Genomic DNA, 11,585 nt, shown 5'->3' on the forward strand with positions numbered 1-11,585 from the left:
ACATATTATATTTGGAGATCTTCTTCCTCCTAGATAACACTAAATAATTGCTAACAAATTTATTCAAAAACGACTAAAATTATTCTATGAAATCAAATCAAAACGTATATATACATGTATAAATAATTTATACATGTATAAATTTATTAAAAAACGACTAAAATTAGTCAAGATCTCTACAAGTCACAGATTTAATGTTATAGAGAAGTCATTCGAGAACTCCAGAATGGCTTATCGAGAAGTCATTCAAACTCCAGAGAGTACCGACGAATGAGCAATATCTACTCGATGGATGAGCAACTTCTACTCGATGGATGAACAGTGTCTACTCAATGGATCAACAATATCTACTCGATGGATGAGCAACATCTACTCGATGGATAAGCAATGTCTACTCGACGAATAAGCCATCATTACTCGACGGATAAGCAATATCCACCGGGAGTAGAGAAGTCAGGAAAGCTACTCGAGAACTCAAGAAGATATCGACAAGCCAATTTGAACAACTGTAGATTGGAGATATCGACAAGTCATCCATTCACTAGAGAACTCAGAGTTATCGACAAGTCTATATTTATTAGAGAACTCAGAGATATCTACATGTCAAAGTGAATATATAGAGACTAGAGATCTCGACAAGCTGAAGACCTCTACAAGCCAAACTCATTATGGAGTGCTAGAGATCTCGATAAACTTATGTACTAATCGAAATGTCAAGTGTTCTATTAATTCAAACTGAAGATCTCGAAGTACATTCTCAAAGTACAGAATTGCAGATCAGTTCAATATTCAAGATAAACAATCAACAAACAATCCAACAGCTGGATTGACAAGTCTACAAAAAGCAGCTTGAAGAGTGTGCAAGATCAATGGCAAAGATTAACTGACAGAGGAAGATTAAAGTAAACACGGGATGCCAAAGATATGCTAAGCCAGAAATGGAAGATTTGCTTTTCTATAAATAGAAATGACAAGTGACAGTTTAGAAAAGTTAATAGCATGTTTATTATCTATTGTGTAAACTAGCAGTTAACTGAGATATAAAGTTAACACTGGTCTTCTAGTTAGAAGTAATAATTTAGATCAAAATTCTTGTAACACTCTCGAGAAGAAGCTGAGCTTTTTAACTTCAAAGAGCTTAGAAATTTTGTAGCAAAATATCTTAATTTTTAATACAAAAATTAAGTGAGTTTTGAAGATCTGTGTTCTTTATTTTCTACAAGCTTATATTCCGCATGAACACTTTTCTATACAAGATTTAATTTACTTTGTTCAACCATTAACCTTCAAGAAAAGCCTAAAATCAGAAAAACACATTCACCCCCCCTCTGTGTGTGATTCATTACCTAAAAAGTGGTATCAGAGCAAAATCTGAAAGTAAACAGATTCAAGATCTTGGAAGAATGAATACACAGAAAATCAGTAGCATCAAAATTCCTACCTTTGACAAAGCTAACTACACTCTTTAGAAAAAGAAAATGATGCTGTTTACCAGGATGGCCAATCCATTCTATATTCAAATCCTCAAGAATGGACCCTTCATTCCTATGGTAAGAGTTGAGGAATCTACAGATGGAGACATGGTCATACCAACTCATTATGCTCCCAAAGATCCGGCTGAGTATTTAGACCCTCAAAAGGAGAAAGTCTCCCTTGATAGCAGCTTGCAATTAATATTGATTGAGTCACTTGACACTGTGATGTACAACAATATTGTTAACTGTGACACTGCCAAGCAAATTGTTAGGGCGAAAACACGCGCTAATATTCACGCAAGTATACGCGTTCGCAAGTAATATAGAATATTTTCTAGTTCGTTCCCTCAGAGACTCAGACTAAATTATTGTCTAATTAAACTCACTGACCAATGTATGATTACTTCTCAATGTTAAGACACTAACACTTAAAATTGTTGATTAAATATTAACTATAATTAACTACTTAATTAATCACTTAACTAACACTTCAATTTATCAATAATAAAACACTCATGAGATCACAACTTCATTATTACTTCCTTCTATAGCCATTGTTATTACCTTTAGCATGTGACATTGATGATATTAATCGAATAACACGAAACTGATAAAAGCCAACTTTCATTGTACTAATACCATTCTACCAAGCATCCACAATTAAGATAGAAGTTGAATAGTCATCAATTATGTTGAGTTCCTATATGTCTACAGAAATTGACAACACAACGATTTAAGCACAAGTTATTCCTTTTGATTACATAGGGCAAATAAAACTGTTAGAGTTACCCACTAATCATGCACAACGTACATGAACCTATGCTAGCATGGCAAGTTCTAAATCTCAAGATCCACCGTCGTTTCACAAGAGATTAACACCCTATCTTATATGTTCGCGACGTACATAAGACGAATACGCACAACCAATACTAGATATCATGCACTCATCACACACTAAAGTATTAAACGATTAACTAAAGAATTCCATAATAAATCCGTTGCAACCCCATGATCACGATTAGCCCATAATAGAACTTATCGTCATCATGGGTTCATATGAAATCATGATAAACAAACACAAGAAAATAATAACTAAACAAATTATATTAAAACAGAATACGTCACAAGAGTAAATAAGTTCAAAGCAAGAAAACTAGCATCCAACATTACAACGAAACAAGAATCACAAGAAGATATGCTTCCTCTTCGTTGCGGTGTGCTAAATCGGTCTTCTTCCTTATCTCCTTCTCTTCTTGCATAAAAACACAATCTTCTTTTTAATCCCCCTTGTGAAAACGTCTCAAATCTACTTATATAATAGTCCCATAAAACTCAGATTACATAGAAGTGGAAACCAAACAGAAGTAGAAGTCCTAAAATAATTTGTCTTTTTTCCCGACCCTGCGCGGCCGCTCAGCAATGCTGAGCGGGCGCTCAGACCTCTACTGGAAAAAATCTGATTTTGCTCTGTTTCTTCGCCGTAATCTGCCCGTTTCTTTCCTCTCGCAATGGTGAACACATGCCAAGGCTTATTCTTGATGATTCCTCCCCCGAAATGTAACTAAAACCCTGAAATGCATAAACACTAGAAAAATGCATCAAATACACAAAATACTTGATTTCAAGACACCAATTTAAGCCATTTTAAGACGTTCTAAGTGGTATAAAATGCCACTTATCACACCCCCAAACTTAAATCGATGCTTGCCCTCAAGCGTCACAGACTCAAAAACAAATAAAAACATGCATGAATGCAATCTATATGAAAATGCAGCGATCCCCCTTACTACAATTAACCAACCAAATTGCCACATCTCAACGAATGCAGTTAGACAACTAAAGATCAATAAACTCATGCAAACGGACATACAGCCAGAAATGTGGTGTGTGCAAATGCTTAACAGATATGCTTCGGAACTAGACCAATTACTATGACTAGACTATCCTCAAGGCAATCCTACGATTATACAAAGAATAAAAAATTCTAGGCACAAAGTGATATACAACACTACAAGAACTCTGGAGCTTATTACGGAATCGTGCTTTTTATTTACAACTCAAATACTTATTTGACCGTGCAATGAGTGAGGTCCACAAAAGACTTATACAATGGTATCCATGTAACGAGCGTTAGGTTAGCGGATCCCAGACTCTAAAAGCCTTAGGTCACTAGGCACAAAGTCCCCTAAGAACTTAATAACTCGAATACCAAAGAGCACACTCTTGATCAATTATGCATAAACTAAATAATTTTTTTTTTTTATCTTCTGAGCAAGTGCGTTTCGCTCCTTCTTGTTCAACCCTAGACTACTCACACCATATGCGAGCCGGCTACTAGCCATTTGACGCCTAGCCACAACTAGCAACAACTTCCATATTTTTTTCTCCAATTTTTTTTCTTTTTCATGCCTTTATCACTAAGAACCTATAATCGAATTCTAAGCATAATAAGTAGATTGACCTTGAAAACAGCTAAATCATAACAACAATCTAGCCCTTACGCATTCTCTAAGACTTAGTGGACTTACAATTGTTTCTAGCATGCATATCAACCTACACGACTTAATATCACTTTAATGCTATCACTACACTCGCATCAATATCACAATTCAGTCGATAAATCATTACAAAAGGGATCATGGTAAATACATGAGCTACATGACATTCATAACAAAAAAAACTATATGGCATAAATTATGCAACTATATGAACTAAACTATCATGAATATGCAACTATATGACACACACACAATATTCCTTAACTACCACCCCCAAACTAAAAATCTTCACTGTCCTCAGTGAAAGTAGTAGAAAGGAACACAGGGTATACCTACTCGGAGTCATCATCATCATCACCCTCAGTGGGTGGAGTATCATGCGGCGGGTATGCAGAGTCCTCACCAAAAACTGGCCACTGGATATCAGCTCCAAGGCTTCGAAAAGCAGTCCCTAACGCAAGGGTGAGCTCCTGAGCAAACCTGCTCTGCGTCTCATACATGGCATCCATCCGCCGTGAAAGCCTCCTATATAGGGCATCAACCATCCCAGCACCCTCCTGAGCTCTCGAAGAACCAGCCTCATCACGCCCTGGCCTAGCCATAGTAGCACCTCGTGCTGGACGCCCTCCTGGAAGACGATAACCCAGCCCATGCTCCTCAGGCTCACCACCGGTCCACTCCTGCATCCCATTCAGAGTGCCAGAATCAATCGAAGCTGCTGGCAACTGCAACTGCTCATGAGCCGGCCAGTTCACTCCCACTGCTCGGCATAGCTTCGTAACCGTAGATGCATAAGGGATGTTCATATGCTTCGCTCCCCTCAAAAACTTCAGAATTCCTTGGTAGATAAACTCACCAAGGTCCACATAGTATTCCTCATTCAGAATTCCCCACAACAACTGTGCTCTCTCAACTGTGACCTCGTGTGCATGCGAAGAAGGCAAAATATTAGCACAAATAAATGCATTCCATGCACGGGCGTACCTGTTCATGGCGATCGCCGGAAAGTGACGATACTCATTAGTGCCGGTCCTGCAGGTCCAAACTGTGCCCGGTCGATAGAGAGTCGCATAAATCAAATCCAAGTCAAAATCCTCAGCAGTCTTTTCATTCCAGTTCTCCTCCTCGGGCTTCCTCTCTCGCTGTCCAATCACACGGCGAATCGCCACAGGATGATAATCAACCGTCAGCCCACGGACCACAGAAAACCCATTCTTTTCGGCCTTCGCGTTCGCGTAGAACTCGCGAACAACACTCATCGGTACCGCTTCGGGTGACTCACAAAAAGCTATCCACCCCTTATCTGCAATCATGGGCAACAACTCACCATCCCTCCCCGATGGTAAAAACCCCCTCTCCTTCAGAATCGGCTTCCCCAACAGCCTAGTGTACTCCTCCTCCGCAGCTCTGTCAGTTAACCGAGGCCTTGCAGCAGTACCCCTCGATGAATCAACAGTAGGAACTGTGCTGCTGCTATCAATAGTGCGTGCTCTCTTGGGTGCCATTGATTCGTGAATAAAAGTGTGTAAGAACTGATTTTTGATGTTTGTGAGAGGGTTTAAGTGTAGGAAGTTTTGTGGGAGATATGTAGGATAGGTGTATGTATATATAGGATGTGGATTAGATTAGGGTTTGGGAATTAAGGGGTAAAATGATGGGATAGTGGGAACAAATCGTGGGTTTATGGGCTAAAACTGTTTTTGTGTGTTTTTTTTTTGATTTTTCTGAGCTGTAAAAAAAAATTCTGGTACTCGACCCCTGAGCGGTCGCTCAGCAAAACTGAGCGGGCGCTCAGCTTGCTGCGCGGTCGCTCAGCAAAGCTGAGCGGGCGCTCAGCTTGTTGCGCGGTCGCTCAGCAAAGCTGAGCAGGCGCTCAGGGGGTCACTGAATTTTTTTTTTCAGCCCCTATTTTCTGATTTTTTTATGTTTTTGGATAGGTTATTAACTTCTAAGGGTTCCTGTAACAACAATTCATGGGTTGCCTCCCACACAGCGCTTCTTTTTCGTCATTAGCTTGACGTTTCGTACCCTTCTCAAGTAGTCAACAAAATGGCACTAACCACTTCTCGGTTTGCCATGTCCCCATAGTAGTACTTCAACCGCTGACCGTTAACCTTGAATGCTTGGTCCAGATCATTCTCAAAAATTTCCACCGCTCCATGTGGAAACACATTTTTGACAATAAAAGGTCCAGACCACCTTTATTTCAACTTCCCAGGAAAAAGTCGGAGCCGAGAGTTGAATAAAAGAACTTGTTGCCCTGGCACAAATAACTTAGGATGTAGCTTCCTATCGTGCCACCTCTTCACCTTTTCCTTATACATTTTGTTATTCTCGTACGCTTGAAGTCGAAATTCATCAAGTTCATTAAGCTGAAGCATTCTTTTCTTACCAGCTGCATCTAAATCCAGGTTCAACTTCTTCAATGCCCAGTAGGCCTTATGCTCAAGCTCCGCAGGTAGATGACATCCCTTACCGTACACCAACTGAAATGGTGACATCCCAAGTGGAGTTTTGTATGTTGTTCTGTAAGCCCAAACAGCTTCATCGAGCTTTAAAGACCAATCCTTCCTTGACGGACAAACAACCTTCTCTAAAATGCACTTTATCTCTCTGTTAGACACTTCCGCTTGACCATTTGTTTGCGGATGATAGGCAGTAGCTACTCGATGATTCACATTATAACGCTGCATCATAGAAGTGAACTTACGGTTGCAAAAATGCGATCCTTCATCACTTATGATTACCCGAGGTGTTCCAAACCTTGTGAAAATTTGCTTATGAAGAAAATTTAGCACTGCCTTTGCATCATTTGTTGGTAAAGCTTTAACTTCAACCCATTTTGAGACATAATCGACTGCCAGCAAGATGTACTGATTATTGCAAGACGAGATAAAAGGCCCCATGAAATCGATTCCCCACACATCAAAGACCTCGACTTCAAGCATCACATTTAATGGCATCTCATCCTTCCTTGACAAATTTCCCACTCTTTGGCAACGATCACACCTTAAAACAAACTGATGAGCATCCTTGAACAAAGTAGGCCAGAAAAAACCTGCTTGCAGAATACGAGCTGCCGTTTTCTCACCACCATAGTGTCCACCATAAACCGTGGAATGGCAGTCTCGTAATATCCCCTCCGTCTCACAGAACGAGATACATCTCAGCTCCCTGTCTAAACAAATATGGTTCCTCCCACATATACCACTTCAGCTCATGCAGAAACTTCTTCTTTTGAGCGGATGTCAAATTAGGAGGCATTATATTGCTGACGAGATAGTTTACAATATCTGCAAACCATGGTTCTTCCTCCTGAATTGCAAACAACTGCTCATCCGGAAAAGATTCATTGATTAACGTCCTATCCTGTGAAGTAGAATCGGGATTCTCCAATCTAGAGAGATGGTCAGCTACTTGATTCTCAGTACCTTTTCTATCTTTGATCTCTAACTCAAATTCCTGAAGTAAAAGCACCCAACGAATGAGTCTCGGCTTCGAATCCTTCTTGGACACTAGATAGCGAATAGCTGCATGATCAGTGAATACTGTTACTTTCGTACCAAGTAGATACGATCGAAATTTCTCAAAACCAAAGACTATAGCCAAAAGCTCCTTCTCAGTAGTGGTGTAGTTCAATTGGGCACCATTTAAAGTCTTACTCGCATAGTAGACCACATGGAAGAGGTTTTTCTTGCGCTGTCCCAGAACTGCACCTACCGCATAATCACTCGCATCACACATCATCACAAACGGTTCTGTCCAATCTGGTGCTGTAATAACTGGTGCAGTGATCAAACTCTTCTTGAGAGTCTCGAATACTGCCAAACATTCATCATCAAATTTGAAAGGCACATCTTTCTCAAGCAAATTGCACAACGGCTTAGATATCTTTAAAAAGTCCTTGATGAATCGCCGATAAAAACCCGCATGACCAAGAAAACTACGGATTCCTTTCACAGAATTAGGTGGGGGAAGATTTTCAATGACTCCCACCTTGGCCTTGTCCACCTCCAGACCCTTGCTAGAGACCTTATGCCCAAGGATAATGCCTTCACGCACCATAAAATGACATTTCTCCCAATTGAGCACCAAATTAGTTTCCACGCATCTTTTGAGTACGGCGCGCAGATTATTCAAACATTCATCATATGAGTGTCCAAAGACGGAGAAGTCATCCATGAACACTTCGACGTTATTTCCAATCATTTCAGAGAATATAGCCATCATACATCTCTAAAAAGTGGCCGGGGCGCCACATAACCCAAACGAAACTCTGCGAAAAGCAAACGTGCCAAATGGACAAGTGAAGGTAGTCTTTTCCTGATCCTCTGGTGCAATACAAATCTGATTATACCCGGAATAACCATCCAGAAGACAAACATACTCATGACCCGCCAATCTGTCAAGCATCTGATCAATAAATGGAAGAGGGAAGTGATCCTTCCTTGTGGTTTTGTTCAATTTTCTATAATCCATGCATACTCTCCATCCTGTAACTGTTCGAGTAGGGATGAGCTCATTCTTTTCATTTGCGACCACAGTGATACCTCCCTTCTTAGGTACACATTGTACGGGGCTCACCCACGAGCTGTCAGAAATAGGATAAATGATGCCTGCATCCAGCCATTTCAGAATTTCTTTCTTCACCACTTCCTTCATGATGGGATTCAGTCTTCGCTGCTGTTCCACAGTTGGCTTACTACCTTCCTCTAGCAGAATTTTATGCATACAATATGAAGGACTTATCCCCTTGATGTCTGCTATGGTCCATCCTATAGCCGATTTGAATTCTCTCAAAATCCTTAAGAGCTTGTCTTCCTCACTACCTGAAAGGTCAGATAAAATAATAACAGGTAACATAGATGAATCACCTAAAAAAGCATACCTCAAGTGTTCAGGTAATGGCTTGAGCTCCAAGGTAGGTGCTTCCTCTATTGATGGTTTGAGCTTCCCTTCAGCATTCTTAAGGTCAGAAGTACCAAGAGATTCAAATGGTATGTCCAGCTTTCGCTTCCAGGGAGAAGCGTTCAGATATTGTAATTGCTCGTTGCCATCTTCATCATCGCTGTCAAAATCCCCCACTAAGGCCTTTTCCAATGCATCAGACATTAGCATGCGATCGAGTTCCGAAGTAACCGCAGAATCAATCACATCCAATTTTAAGCACTCCTCATCTTCTGTAGGGAATTTCATTGCCTTGAATACGTTGAAGGTCACATCCTGATCTTGGACCCGCATAGTAAGTTCACCTTTTTGCACATCTATCAAGGTACGTCCAGTAGCCAAGAAAGGCCTTCCCAAGATTATGGAAATCTTCTTATCTTCCTCAAATCCAGAATAACAAAATCTGTAGGAAAGAAGAGCTTATCCACCTTGACGAGCACATCCTCAACTATGCTCCTTGGGTAAGTAATGGAACGGTCAGCCAATTGTAGCGACATGTATGTGGGTTTTGGATCAGGCAGATCCAGCTTTTTAAAGATCGATAACGGCATCAGATTAATGCTTGCTCCCAAATCACAAAGGCACTTGTCAAAAGTCAGATTGCCAATGGTGCAAGGAATGGTGAAGCTTCCTGGATCTTTCAGTTTTGGTGGTAACTTTTGTTCTGCTTCTTTCTTCCGTGAGAGCAACGGTTTCAAGGTCATCCAGTTTCACCTTCCTTGAAAGAATAGTCTTCATAAACTTCGCATAACTAGGAATTTGTTCCAGAGCCTCAGCGAAAGGTATATTGATGTGAAGTTTCTTGAACACCTCCAGAAACTTCCCGAACTGTCTATCCAGCTTTTGTTGCTGCAATCTCTTAGGAAAAGGTGGTGGAGGATAGAGCTGTTTCTCCCCTGTATTAGCCTCAGGCAGAGTGTGTTCAACAGTAGTCTTCCTTGGTTCCGCCGCTTTCTCCTTTTGCTTAGATTCTTCATCTCTAATTTCAGCTTCTACTTCTTTTGCCTTTTCAGCATCAGCCACTTTTCCAGACCTTAAGGTAATAGCCTTGACTTGCTCTTTAGCTTCCTTCCTTCCTGGTACTTCCGTGTCACTGGGAAGAGTGCCAGGTTGACGATTGAGCACTGCATTGGCTAATTGACCGATTTGATTTTCCAAGGTCTTGATAGAAACCGCCTGACTCTTACACAACAGCTTAAGTTCCTCAAAATCAGCACTAGTAGGTACAACTGTACTTCCCTGTTGAGGATATGATTGCCTTGTAGCATACTGCTGTGGTTGCTGGAATCCAGGTGGGTTAAACTGTTTACTCACTCCTTGCTGATATGGTGGCTGAATAGCATTCTGATTATTCCCCCAGCTGAAATTTGGATGATTTCTGTTGTTAGGATGATAGGTCACTGGCACAGGCTGCTGTTGTCGCTGATAATTATTCACATACTGAACAGATTCATTGACAAGAGAACACTGATCCGTAGTATGAGAACATGCACAAAGCTCACAAACCATAGCTATTTGATTAACTCCATATGTAGCCAGAGAATCAACCTTCATTGATAGCGCTTGGAGCTGGGCTGCAATAGCGGTGGCTGCATCAACTTCCAGAATACCTGCTACCTTGCCTGACGTCATCCTCTGAGTTGGGTTTTGATGCTCATTTGCAGCCATCGTCTCTATAAGATTATACGCCTCAGTATAGCTTTTAGCCCATAAGGCGCCTCCAGCTGCTGCATCGAGCATGGGCCGAGATTGGGCCCCCAAACCATTATAGAAACCAGTGATCACCATCCAATCCGGCATTCCATGATGTGGACATTTTCTCAACATTTCCTTGTAGCGTTCCCAAGCCTCGCACATAGATTCTGTAGGTTGCTGCGCAAACTGAGTAAGAGCACTCCTCATAGCAGCAGTCTTTGCCATCGGATAAAACTTCACCAGAAACTTTTGTGCAAGATCTTGCCACATAGTGATGGGCCCAGCTGGTTCAGAATGTAACCAGTCTTTAGCCTTGTCCCTCATTGAGAATGGGAAAAGCCTCAACTTGATAGCCTCATCAGTCACGCCATTATACTTAAAAGTGCTGCAGATCTCGACAAAATTCCTTATGTGCATGTTGGGGTCTTCAGTTGCCGCTCCTCCAAAAGAAACAGAATTCTGCACCATCTGAATAGTGCCCGGCTTGATTTCAAAGGTGTTAGCTTGAATAGTCGGATGAAGGATGCTTGACTGAATGTCATCAATTTTAGGCCGAGAAAAATCCATAAGAGCTGGATCAGCTTGAACAATACGATATCCCATGTTTACTGGTTCTTTCTGCTCAGTTCCTGAATCCGAATCCTCAAAATCTAACTTCTCCGGAATATCAAGAACTTCGTCTGTCTCCTCAGCTGTATCTAAAGTCCTCTTGCGAGCACGAGAACGAGTTTGCATAAACGCTTGCTAAAGTACCTGAAACACAACCGGAAAAAATAAGTAACTACTACGTCCTAATCACTGAGTCCTAATGACCAATGATCGTAAGTACATAAACTAAACAAATACGCCGAGTCCCCGGCAGCGGCGCCAAAAACTTGTTAGGGCGAAAACACGCGCTAATATTCACGCAAGTATACGCGTTCGCAAGTAATATAGAATATTTTCTAGTTCGTTCCCTCAGAGACTCAGA

General features: G+C 41.1%; 1 non-coding gene across 1 annotated transcript; it reads left to right on the forward strand.

Annotated features, from left to right (window-relative positions):
• Window positions 1-10,718: 10,718 nt before the first annotated feature.
• On the forward strand, window positions 10,719-10,825 carry LOC141709529 (small nucleolar RNA R71). The gene has a single exon (XR_012570100.1). It is a non-coding gene; the product is annotated as a small nucleolar RNA R71 (small nucleolar RNA).
• Window positions 10,826-11,585: the final 760 nt, after the last annotated feature.

The sequence above is a fragment of the Apium graveolens genome, chromosome 2 (genome assembly GCF_009905375.1).
Source record: "Apium graveolens cultivar Ventura chromosome 2, ASM990537v1, whole genome shotgun sequence".
Lineage (NCBI taxonomy): Eukaryota > Viridiplantae > Streptophyta > Magnoliopsida > Apiales > Apiaceae > Apium > Apium graveolens.